This window comes from Cupressus sempervirens, chromosome 3, assembly GCF_028749045.1.
Source record: "Cupressus sempervirens isolate cs-2001-9-10 chromosome 3, ASM2874904v1, whole genome shotgun sequence".
Lineage (NCBI taxonomy): Eukaryota > Viridiplantae > Streptophyta > Pinopsida > Cupressales > Cupressaceae > Cupressus > Cupressus sempervirens.
Genome location: NC_143120.1, coordinates 337,297,468 through 337,308,848, shown reverse-complemented (window position 1 = coordinate 337,308,848; position 11,381 = coordinate 337,297,468).

The following is an 11,381-nucleotide window of genomic DNA, read 5'->3' as shown; positions in this document are numbered from 1 at the left end:
CATAAAGAGTTCAGAACTATAACGAAATACAATTTCATTTCTTGACACCTATGTCCAAAATAGGAATCCTAAATACTGATTCAAAAAGTAACTTCGATAAACATCCTTAGCTACTTGAAACTCGAAGCACCTAAAAACCACACAGAAAGAAACATAACACAAATAGGGGCTCAGTACATACTAAGTTTAAAAGTGAAATCCATCTGCATACATGTTGGTACCAACATATAGATATCCAAAAACAGATTTCTAATCCATCTAACATAGTGCAAATCTGGTAATAATATGCAAGAAGTAAACAATTACTTTACATTGCTAAATTAAACCTGCACTAAGAATAACTCATAAATGAAACATATATATTTTGAGGTGTCATCATTATGGCACTAAGTTTCTGCATCCAAATATGGTATGCTCTTATTCATCATATAACGGTCTTCTCTATTTTACTTGTCATTGACTGAATAGAGACATGCCTTTTCTCCGTACTTAACCATATAGGTTTTAGTCATAGGTAAGGCCAATTATCTTTTATGTGAAATTAACCCACCCAATTTATTTTAAAGTTATCACTGAATTAATTAACTGAATAGGATAAACCAAATTTAGCCACCTCGATATATGTTCATCACAGCTATTCTTAAACACACTTCAAACAGATTTACTAAGAATGCACATGTAATGAATAACTATTCAATAAAACCTATAATACTACATTCCTTATCAAATCGAAACACATCCTCTTCTGCCAATTCCGAAAGTAAACTTAGGTTATTACAACAATAGAAACCAAAACTATAATATGAAGATCCCATAAATATAATTAAACTGACTTAACCATTTAATGACATTTATTGAACCTTAATACTATACAATTGAATACCGCTGATATAACAAACTAACTTATCCTTCGTAATGACTAAGATATTAAAGTAATTTATGATAATAATGAAATTTCATTAATCGCATATCATAAATTCACCTTTTTATTTGAAAACAACTTTTTTGTTCAACAATGAATTCTAACAGTTTTGTAATCAAATATGTAACAGAATACATCTTTCGAAATAAAAGACTTCTATTTTAAAGCATTTAATTTCAACAAAAACATATTAAAGCTAATGAAATAATTTTTATCCATTTTCGCATTCTTGACAAATTACCTATCTTCAAGGTTTATTCAATATTTATACAGAGATCAAAGACAATGATGTTGACTTAACATATGTATATATATATATATATATATATATATATATATATATATATCATCCTAATGAAAATTATTTTGTTTCACGAAAAGTTTTCATGTAAATCTTTCAGCATTTTACACAACTATTTAACAATATGTCAATACCCTAATTAAATATGTATGTTTGTTTTCAAAATTACAATTTATACATTATGTCAAAATATCATTCCTTTCAGTGATAAAAAATGAATAGAATACAACTTCCTTTGAAAATCTTTAACAAAGATCGACTAATGCTTTTAACATGTTTACTGCCGACTATTCTTACTGAAATTAACTACAACCTATAGTTCCATATTGGCATTAAAACCAACTGTATAAAATATCATCGAACCTCAATTTAATAATAGAATTTCCAAATCAAATTTAATTTGCGACACAAGACAAATGTTTGACAAAATGTCATTGCCTGCAATTCCTACTAAAAATACTTCAGAAACAAAACCTCACCGTCTACGAATGGATCATAACCGCTATGCACTAAGATTTTGACATCCTAAATACATACGGTGAACATCGTATTCATTCATGGATAACATAAACACAAAATCCCAACAACACAATGTTTGAAAACTCATATTGCTCGATATCCAAATATGGATACGTGCAGAGCTCGACTCCAATTGTCCAACCGTACATATACCCACACTTGGGTATCGACAAGTGTAACTTAAAATTGAACTTCCCAATTTCCTTAAAACAAAATTAACACCCATAACAGTAAAAGGGTAAAGGTTAGGAACTGCCCCCTACCTCAAAACTCAGTAGATGAATAAAAACATTCAACTCAGAGCTCCAAAATTCTGCTTGACTCCAAAGCCCCAATCAGAAAAAAATCTCCATAATGCAAAACAACTAAAACCAAATTTCCAACTGTAAGAAAACTTCCATTGAGTTCCCTTTTGCTCAATTACATAAGAAAGAAAATCCTTCCAACATAAACCCCACATCTTGCTGGAAACCCAGCAACAACACACATAGGTGTTACTCGAAACAAAGGAAAAAGGCCCAAATTTAGGTCATTTCCATCGAAATCCTCTTTCAAATAGCAAAGGTTGACATTCCTTCAAGTATAGTAAAGCCTCCATAAAAGAGCATTTAATAAATTTGCAACTCCTAAAGAGTTGTGCATACAGCTTTCCTAATAGCCTCCGCCATTTTGGCCTCAAAAAGAAACAATAAACATTTTTTTTACCTATTCAAATCATGGGAAACCCTCTAGGGTTTTATGGTAAATGGTTTTATTCAAATATAAATAATAAGTGCATAACAAAATCACCCCCAATGGTTATTGCCATAGTATTTAAACATTGCAAGCTCCCAAAACCATTACTCCACACAAGAATTTATGTGAATATATGTGTGAATATCTCATATGTATATTTATATGAATTTTGTGTGTGACTTATCAAATTATCCCTCTATATAAATATATTCACAAGTCAAGAACTTAAAAGCATGGAATGAATTTCTCAAAAATAATAAAGATAGCAATATACCTGAGAAATTCCTAATAATACCAGAATGCATTTGTCATACATGTACCAGATATGTTTTCTTTCCATATACACAGTTACATAAAAACAAAAAAGAGTTTTAAAAAAATCATTTTAACATTATGCTCACAATCTAATATACCTGTAGAAGAATATAAAAATCAAATGTACCAATACATAAGTTATACCAGATCAACTTGAAGATACCAATTCTAATTTTCACAAGCATAGCCATAACTAGAAATCCTACAATTACAATCCTGTAACAAGAATTCCATGAAAATGTTAATTCTAATCAAAACCTAATTCAGATCAGAGATCAAATGATGTATTTCAAAATCAACACTACAACTAAAACAGATTAGCTGTAAACCCGAGAACAGTCCAATTGCAATACAAAAGCAGTATCCAAAATATATGTATCTCATAACACCAAAACTAACCTATCTGATATAACAAAACAGTGTTCAAAATATAAAATCTCCCAGCCACAGAACTTGTGTCAAAACAACATCTGAAGTGAATAAAGAGAAATAGGAAGAAGTAGGGTCAGGCATGACATTTCTCATAATGTTGACACTTAGCATTAATTAGTCTCTAATGCTCAACACATACTACATTGCTTGCAATCCACTATCATAACATTCATTATGAACTAAAGTTTACTGGAGCTTGGCATCAACTAAACTTTACTCAGCTTACACTATTTCACTTGGCTTACACAAAAATTGACTTTGCTCAGCTCTATCTAATTTTCTACTCAGCTTACACTAACTTTTCTTCGCACGTATTATGTAGAATCCTAAGCCTAGCAAACATAATTCATTTAACTTGTTCTCTTGACCTTAATTAGTGTAACCATCCTTTGCAACCTTAAGTATATTATTAATGTATTGTAATATCACTATCTTAACTGATCCCTATAATCCTTTTCCATATCATAACTCAACCTTTCCTCTAAGTGCTCTTATTACATCATTTGATCAAATCCTCTTCATCAATCAAACAAATGATAGTACTTAAATCATATAAGAAATTGTCTTACCAACAAGTAGAAGGCTTGACATCAATGACAAAACATAGATTGAAACACATATTTATACTTGTATCAATCTATTTTCAACAATAACCAATCATAGAAAAATTGGATCGAAGAAGGAACTTAGAATCACCAAATATTAGGTTCACTCAGTGCATGAAGGAACACTGGGTTTCCAAATAATTCAGTCAATACTGGACAACTTGGCCAACACTAAACAATTTAGCCAACACTGAAGAACTCCATAGTAACTATAGCTTGGCAACCACTAGAATTTGATACTAATAGGGAGAATGAACAAAGATGAACAAGATATCATGACAACCCAGGATGATCTTGCATGATATTCTTTCATGCTTATTTTGTCTCATAAAACATTTTGATAAAAATTTCACATTCTTCTAAGATTCGAACAATGTTGTGTCATGGGAAAGAGGATTGAGCATTCTAAGGAATACTTTGAGAAGGATACATTGACCAGTGGCTAGTTGGAGTTTTTTGTACATTTGACTTCATTTATTTCATTCAATGGATATGATATATCCATGTCTAATCAACATTTCTTGTGGTCTATTTTCAAATCTCATGCATAACTATAGTTCTCCATGTTCCTTCCAACATGATGCTCCTTGAAGCTATAATGGTGGGTCCTTCTATTTAAGCATTATGTCAAATAATTTGCATACAAACATCCAAGTCATGAGAAATTAACATGTCATAGGTTGGAGACGTTTTCAATGTAGAAGCCACTATGTCAAAAAGTTTACGAGCATCAATATTTTAGCAATGTTAGCATCCCAAATGGTCCTTAAACACTTAGAGCGATAAATTTCTAAAAACATGCTTGGATCAAAGTGTTACTCACTAAGACCCCATCTCCTCTACATTAATTCTTGGGAAGTGTCAAACATGGTCTTGCATCGAAAGCGATGAGGTGTTTGCATTGAAACATACTTAGATTACATGTAATAATGAATTACAACTTTTTTAATTATGTTATATGTCATGGCTCAAATATATGCATGAATTTTCTCCTTCTTGTAAGTAATAAACCTATAAAAATAACCCTTGTTTTATAAAAACATAATCTTGCATCATCACAAGTAATAAGCCATTGACATACACAATCCTTCATCAACTAGTCAAGAAGGTTGATAATCATCTTTGAAATACATGTTTTGAGCTTCTAACCTTAACCTTTTTGGTTCTAGAGGTTAAGGTCAATGATATGGAATGCACTTTTGAGAAGTTTATCTTAACTTTTTGAGATGAGAGGTTATGATTTTGGAACTAAAGATGTGTCTAAACCCTTAACCTTAACCTCTTAAAGGTTACAGGTTAATGATGTGGATAAAAAACACATAAATTACCACTTTCCATTAACCTTATATATTTTGAGACTCAAACACTAGAATTCAAAAATTTAGCACCAAAATTTGATAATTCAAAGTACTAGGCAAAGTTGGAGACAAGTTGGTTGCATTAAGAATGCTAAATAACTAAAAAGGTCATCATGTTGGATACAATTTTCTAATTGTGTGTTGTTTTTGATGTCACACAAATGTCATATTAGTTTTCAGTTAGTTCTTACCAAGCTCACCTAGTTAGCAAGGTAGCTTTCTTTGTCTACCGAGAATTTCTCAAGATTAATCTGTGCAGATAGTATCTACCAAACTCACTCATGCATCAAAGGAAATTATGGTAGGTAGTAGTGTTAACTAAGTTCCCATGGTTAACAAAGGAAAGTTGTTCAAAGTTAGCATTAACCAAGTTCACTCGGTTGCCAAAAGATTTGTGTATGTTCGCAGGGTTAACCGAGCTTTTATTGGTTCACTCAGGAAATCATTTCACAACTAGTGTTTACTGAGTAGGGTCAGCTAATGAAGGATTTTTTTGTTTAATTATTTCAAGTATTAGTTATATTTGAATATGGTAATGATTATTATTCATTATAAATTGTATTGAGCTGACTTGACAATCTAGATGATATAAATATAAGGTCAAGTTATGATTTTCAATAGTATGCAAGTGTATTAATTGAATTGAGAAGGAAAGTGTGAGAGAAAACTTAAGAGATGAGAAAATATCCTTGTGGAGTAGAAAAGTAATATTTGATCAGGAAGGATCAAGTTTTTGAATAGAACAGAGATTTGGATTCAGCAATTCAGTTGCATCTAAATCTGGTCATTTCATTGTTACTCTCTAAACATTGTAGTGGTGGTCTAAAATCTCTTAACAGAGTTGGTTTAACAACCATTTGTAAATCCTCTAACAGGGTGATAGTTCCATTAAATTTTTTTAAAAACCTTTCACAAGGCCACTCCTATTAGGGTGATTAAATCCTCTAACAAGGTCACACCTAACAATGTGTTTTGCAACCTTTAACTAGGTTGGCTCTTAATAGGGCTCACTTTAGAAGAGTGAAAAATAGTAACTACTTACATTGGTGGTTTTTTCCATATTGGGTTTCCATGTTAAATTTGGTGTCTCTTGTGTTCATTTACTTTCTCTCATGTATACAAATTATTACTATTAATGTTAGATCTACTAAAGTAAGAAATACTCTGCATTTACCGAGTTACAACATTTTTTTGTATGTTTACCAAGTGAAAGTAGTAATTAATTTTATAAGTTTTGATTACATCTAATGGATCTATTAAATATTTTTGTGATAATTAATTCACCCCCCACCCCCCCCCGCCCCGCAAGTTACTCCATCTATATTTCCAACAATTGGTATTAGAGCTTTTTGGTGCTTGCCGGAAGGTTTCAAGGACCTAAGCTAAAGATCAGGATGTCTTATAAGAGAGATCCAACGGCTTAACAAAGATAACTTTTCAGCATGGTAGGGACTCATGAGGCTTCATATGGCTACCATCAGTGATTCAATATGCAAATACCTTGATGTAGAATACAAAACTCCCACTGGTACATTATCTGTTGAAGATCTTGTTGAAAAAAAGAACCATAACATCATGATGATTGACATTGCATTTGCTCTTAGCTATGAAGAATTAGGTGAGGTCAAAGATTGTAAAATTACTTTTACAATGTGGAACAAGCTCAAGGAAATCTATGGATGTGATGAGAATATAAGGAGAACCAAAGCAAAAAGTCTTAGAGGACAATTTGATCAGATGAGAATGAAAGAAGATGAAAAATGTTGGCAAATATGTGGAAAGAATTAAAGCTAGTGTCAGTGCAATTAGAGCATTTGGAGGAGAAATCAAAGAAGAAATTATCGTAAGTAAAATTCTTAGAACTTTTTTTCCCATCTATGCAATCAGAGTATCTACTATTCAAGAAGTGAGATGTGATTCAAGTAACAAGATAGGTTTGGATGCCCTAGTAGGAAGAATGATCTTTTGAGCTAGACAACTTTGACAATTATGTTCCATCTTCCAAATATGTTGAGTTTTCTTTTGAGGCCAAACTTTCACTAAAAGAAAAAGGGAAGAAGATAAAGGAAAATCAATCAGACAGTGAAAAGGAAATAGAGTAAAGCTTAGATAGTGATCTTGAAGTTATTGAAGCTTTTCTTGCAAAGAAATATTCTAGAAGGAAAGGAAAATAAAAAAGTAAAATTCCCTTAGTCTTCTTTTCATGTGAAGAAGCTAGTCACATTGCTGTTAGGTGCCCAAAAAAAGATAGTAAGAATGATAAGAAGAGTCACAAGTATAAAGGAAAAAAGGATTCCAACAGTCATAAATTATACAAGGACAAAGGTAATAAAACCTATTTTATGGCTAAGGATTCTAATAATAGTGAAGATGAAATAGTATAGATTTTTGTGAAAGATGAATATGTTAACGAAGGAGATAAGATAGCACTTATCTCTCATGTTAGAAAAAATGATACATGGGTCATAGATAGTGGATGTTCACATCATATGGCTAGAGACAAAACAAAGTTTCAATATTTTGAACATTATGATGGAGGTAGTGCAAGATTTGGAAACAATGAACCTTTTTGTATCAGAGGAAAGGGTCGTATCTCATCAACCAATGAACTTGTATGTGAAAATTCTTATTGGGTTGAAGGACTAAAGCATAATCTACTAAGTGTGGAAAAACTTATCAACATTGGATTCAAGGTAGAATTCATGCATGGCAGGGCAAGACTACTGGATGACAAAGGGAAACTGATTGGATCAGGAAAACAAATAAAAGGTAACCTATTTTATCTAGATCTTGGTGATTGCTCATGTCTTATTGCTCAAGTAGAAGAGACACAGAAGGTTATGTAATGCAAATTTTGATAACATGGTGAAAATAAGAAAATTGAGGAAAGTAAGAGGTATTCCTAGTTTAAAGAAACTAGATGTTGGTTTATGCAAGAACTATCAAATTGGCAAAATGGAAAAGACTAGTTTTAAAAGAAAAAGCTATCAATCTAAAGATATCTTAGAAATTGTGCATACTAATTTGTGTGGACCTATTAGAGTAGAAATCTATAGTGGAGAAAAAATCTTTATTCTTTTTGTTGATGACTACTCTAGAATGATGACAATTATGTATCTAAGAGAGAAGTCAGAGGCTTTTGAGAAATTCAAATGGTATTTGGAAAGAGTAGAGAAGGAAACAAGAAAAAGATTGAAATGCTTAAGATCAGATAGAGGTGGTGAATTCATCTCAAATGAATTCAATAACTTTTGTATTGAAAGAGGAATCAAAAGACAGGTATCAACCCCTGGTACTCCTGAGCAGGATGGAATAGCTACAAGAAGAAATAGATCCATCATGGATTGTGCAAGGACTTTGATGATTGAAAAGAATTTTGCTATCAAATACTAAAAGGAAGCTATCAACATTGCAGTCCATACTTTGAACAAAGTTCAATTAAAGAAGGATTTAGATAAAACTCCCTATGAACTATGGTATGGCTACAAACCCAATGTAAGTTACCTAAAAGTATTTGGAAGTAAATGCTATATATTGAAAGATTCTAGAAAAGGTAGGTTTGATGTAAAAGGTGATGAAGGAATATTTCTAGGATACTCTAGGAAAAGCAAGGCATATAAATGTTTGAATTTATCTACTCACTAAATCATAGAAAGTGCACATGTGAGAATTGATGACTTTGTAGAAAAAGCTGAAGAAGAAAGCAAGAAATAACCAAAAGACTACAAAAGATTTGTCTACTACAAATCAAACACTTTGCTAGGAATATTTGATGATAAGGAAACTTCATCTACTGAGCCTAGTGCAATTACCGAGTCACAAGTAGTTCAGATCGAGTCACAGGGACCTGAGCTACAATCTAAAGCTATCGAGTTAATACCTACCGAGTTTGAAGGACCTGAGCCATAGATAGAACAACCCGAGTCTCAAGTTGACATTCAAGAGGAAGACAATGTCATTCATTCAAAAGGGAAGGAACCTATATTGGCCAAGTATTTCAAAAGGCATCATACAACCGATCAGATTATTGGAGATAAATCAAAAGGTACTATGACAAGAAGTAAGCTAAAAGGTACATGTTTATTTGCTGAATTTGAACCTAAAAGTGTTAAAGATGCATTGGAAAATGAAAGTTTGATTGAGGCTATTAATGAAAAAATAGAACAAATAGAGAAGAATAAAACCTAGACTCTTGTACCTAGGCCCAAAGATAAAAATGTGATTGGAACAAAATGGGTATTCAAAAATAATTTGAATAAAGATGGTAAGGTATCAAGAAACAAAGCTAGATTGGTATGTAAAGGTTACTTTCAAGAAGAAGGCATTGATTATTGTGAAAATTTTTCTCTTGTTGCAAGATTGGAAGGTGTTAGGACCTTACTTGCATATATAACACATAAATGATTTAAAGAATATCAGATGGATGTTAAATCTGCATTTCTCAAAGGTATTCTTGATGAAGAAGTCTACATTGAACAACCATAAGGTTTTGTTGATCCAGATAAAAGGGACATGGTCTGCAAGTTACACAGCTTTTTATGGTTTAAAACAAAATCCTAGAACATGGTATGAAAGATTACATAACTACCTTAAACAGATTGGTTTTCAAAGAACTAATGATAACAATATTTTCTACATCAAGGAAGGACTAGATAACAGGATTGTATTGGTAGAAATATTTGTGGATGCTACTTTATTTATAGGGAATGATGATCTATACAAAGAATTTTTAGAGAAAATGAACAAAGAGTTTGAAATGTCTATGTTTGGTGAGATTAAATTCTTTGTTGGATTGCAAATACAATAGAGTAGGAATGGTATCTACATTACTCAATGTAAATACATCAAGGAGATACTTAAGAAGTTTGGTATGGAAGATTTGAAACTAGTTGGAACTCCCATGTGTACTAAACTAAAGATTGCCAAAGATGATGACACCAAAGAGGTAGATCAGACTTTGTACAAATTAATGATTGGTAAATTATAGTATGTAGTTCATACAAGACCTAATATTGCTCTAGCAGTTGGTATAGGGGCAAGATTCTCGACAAAACCTAGAGAAAATCATATGACGACAATCAAAAGAATCTTGAGATATTTGAAAGGAACTAAAGACTATGGTTTATCATATAAACTTGGAGGAAATCTAGACCTAAATGTATTTACTGATGCTGATTGGGCAGGAAATATTGATGACAGAAAAAGCACAAGTGGTGGAGCATTCTTTCTTGGCAAAATGTTGGTATCTTGGACAAGCAAGAAGCAAAGCTGCACATCCCAATCCATGATAGAAGCAAAATATGTTGCAATAGTAGTAAATTGTTAGTAAATTGTTCTAAAATTGTTTGGTTTAAACAATTGTTGGAAGGTATGAAGGTTGAGATCAAGGAACCAGTTGTCATATTCTGTAATAATACAAGTGCAATTAACATATCAAAGAATCCAGTGATGCATTCCAAAACCAAGCATATTTCTATAAAATATCACTTTGTCAGAGAATTGGTGTAGGACAAAGAAATTAGATTGGAATAATTCCATACAAAAGAATAGGTTGCTGACATATTTACCAAGCCATTACCTAAGGATGCATTCTTGTATCTAAGAGGTTAGTTAGGGTTCATTCCCCTATCTAAAGCTAATTAAGTAAAGTTTTAGTGATGCATCAATAGGAACCTAGTTGAAGATCAATCAGTTGATGCTACATAGTCAAGAGAAAATTGCATATGAATTAGTACACAAAGTACATTAATACTAATTTGGTATATGTTATCTTTGGCATGTGTTGTCAAAGAGGGAGAGTTTACTATCATATCTTTCTGAAACTTTTTTAGAAGGAAAATTATACTATCATGGAAGTTATGTAATTCCTTCATAGAGGGAGATTACTACATGAAAGGAGAAGTTTTTGATGTAAAGTCTAAGATCGAGATACTTTTTGTTAAGAAAAGTCTTATTCTCAAATTTCATTATGCTATGACATGATTGTGTTGACATCAATGCCAAAGAGGGAGATTGTTGGATACAATTGTCTAATTGTGTGTTGTCTTTGATGTAACACAAATGTCACATCAGTTGTTAGTTAGTGCTTACCAAGCTCACTTGGTTAGAAAGGAAGTTTTCTTTGTCAATCGAGTGTTTCTGAAGATTACTCTGTGTAGGCAGTGTCGACCAAACTCACTTGGGTGTCGAAGGAA